This window comes from Halyomorpha halys, unplaced genomic scaffold (assembly GCF_000696795.3).
Source record: "Halyomorpha halys isolate HHAL.00 unplaced genomic scaffold, Hhal_1.1 Scaffold432.1, whole genome shotgun sequence".
Classification (NCBI taxonomy): Eukaryota; Metazoa; Arthropoda; class Insecta; order Hemiptera; family Pentatomidae; genus Halyomorpha; species Halyomorpha halys.
Window position 1 is genome coordinate 812,769 of NW_027112419.1, and position 2,301 is coordinate 815,069.

Below are 2,301 nucleotides of genomic sequence, written 5' to 3' on the forward strand. Positions count from 1 at the left end.
AGACAAAGAAAACATCAATGATAGTGTTTAGTTCTGAGATAAGCCTAACGATTCCTGTTTATGACATAAATATTCCCTGCAGCATTGAGTTCTGGTATGACTTTATCAAAATGAAAGTGTCAACTGAAATTATTTGAGGCTCCAGGATCGCATGAATTGAATAAGTGGCAACAAGTAGACATTGATGAAGTCTTATTAGAGATGATCGTTCAATATTTTCAACCTATTTCCATTATGGAATATAAGTATTTTTAAAGTATTCTAAAAAATTGTGGCCATTGTATGTTCTACCTAGAAGAAAGAAACTGCCAACAGATTTGCTATTATCAACATATGAAAATATGTTGAAGTAACAACTGACATTTGGACCTTCTATTCACCCATGGTTTTTTATTCGAATTAGTTGTAATTTTGAAAAAAAATCTCAAAGGTGTGTTGGTTTAGCCCTATTTTCAGCAAACAAAATATTCTTTAATCGATTTTCATAATAATTAATGTCCTGTTTTTTTGGGGTTAGTGATCCAAATCTGAGCTAAGTTTTTGAGATAACTAACATTTACTCCCAAAAACGATTGTCTTAAAAATATTTGGGTGTATTATCTAATCTTATACTTGAATATTTTTAGTTTTTCTCCTTAGCAATGGAGGACAATTTGACTCTCATTTTTCTATAAGAGTCTCTCATTTTGGGTTGTAGGAAAGTTTATTGAATGTATGATTTGTTTAAAGGATTTCTCTAGAAATTTTTAACTTGTAATTTGCCTCCTTTAACTGTTTTTGGGATGTTAATTTAACTAGCAAAAATTTCGATCTATTGAAAGGATCCTATAAACCTCTTATATAAATTCAATATTCCTGACGTGAAACATCACAGACTCAAGGAAAAAAAAGAAAGAAAATAGTGTACTTATTTGATACATGTGTTATTTCTGGAAACATGCTATAATTAGGAAGGTAATGACAAAGAAAGATAGTGGCATTGAAAAAATCATCAGATATTAGTGCAAAACTTATAAAATTTTTATAATTCTTAGTTTTTCTCTGAATTTAATTTTTTATTTTATTGAATTTTAATAATTTCTTAATATTTTTAAGTATATTAATAATTGACCGTGTAATTTAAAATATGGAGAAGATGGTCAAAAAAGACCGAAAGTTTTCAACTATTTATTGTCTGACGTTTCGCTCCACTTTGTAGGGCTTCATCAGGGATGTTCAAGAAGATAGGTTAAAATAAAAGCTGTTTTAACCTATAAAGCTGTCACAACTCATCGTCTTGAACAGCCCTACAAAGTGTGGCGAAATGTCGGACAATAAATAGTTGAAAACTATTTTGTTCTTTTTTGACCGCAACCCTGACTATCTTCATATTTTTTATTTATATATTTAGTTTGAAGATTTAATGAAATTGTGTATAGTTTTTGTAGCACTGAGCGAAATAGTTGAAAAAAATTTAATTGACTGTATTACATCAGAGTTGGGCAAATATTATTCGAATGACGAGAGACGAATAATATTTTATTCTTGAATTTTCTACTCGAATAATCAATTATTCGTACAAAAACATATGATTAACCATCCGAATACTTTTTCATTCGTCATTATTTTACAGGAATAATCAATTATTCGTACAAAAACGTATCATTAACCATCCGATTACTTTCTTATTCGACATTATTTTACAGTAACAATCAATTATTCGTACAAAAACGTATCATTAACCATCCGAATACTTTTTCATTCGTCATTATTTTACAGGAATAATCAATTATAAACGTATCATTAACCATCCGATTACTTTCTTATTCGACATTATTTTACAGTAACAATCAATTATTCGTACAAAAACGTATCATTAACCATCCGAATACTTTTTCATTCGTCATTATTTTACAGGAATAATCAATTATTCGGGCAAAACAGTTATAATAACCATTCTATTACCTTTTTATTCGACATTATTTTACACGAACAATCAATTATTCGGGTAAAACAGTTCAAATAACCGGGTGCGGTAAAAAAAAACTCAAATAGTAGATAATTATACTATTTTATTGAGCCAACGTTTCGCCCCACGTTGCAGGGCTTCGTCAGGGCTGTTTTGACGGCAGTCAAAGACAAAAGTCAAGTTCGAATAACCATTTGAATACATTTATATTCGTCCATTTTATAGAAAAATAATCTCTTATTCCATAAAATTAAATGATTAACCATGCGAATACTTTTGTATTTGTATAAAGACGACAATTTTTGCCTTACAGCTATACATAGATATATTTTATGATCGCGTATAGATTAATT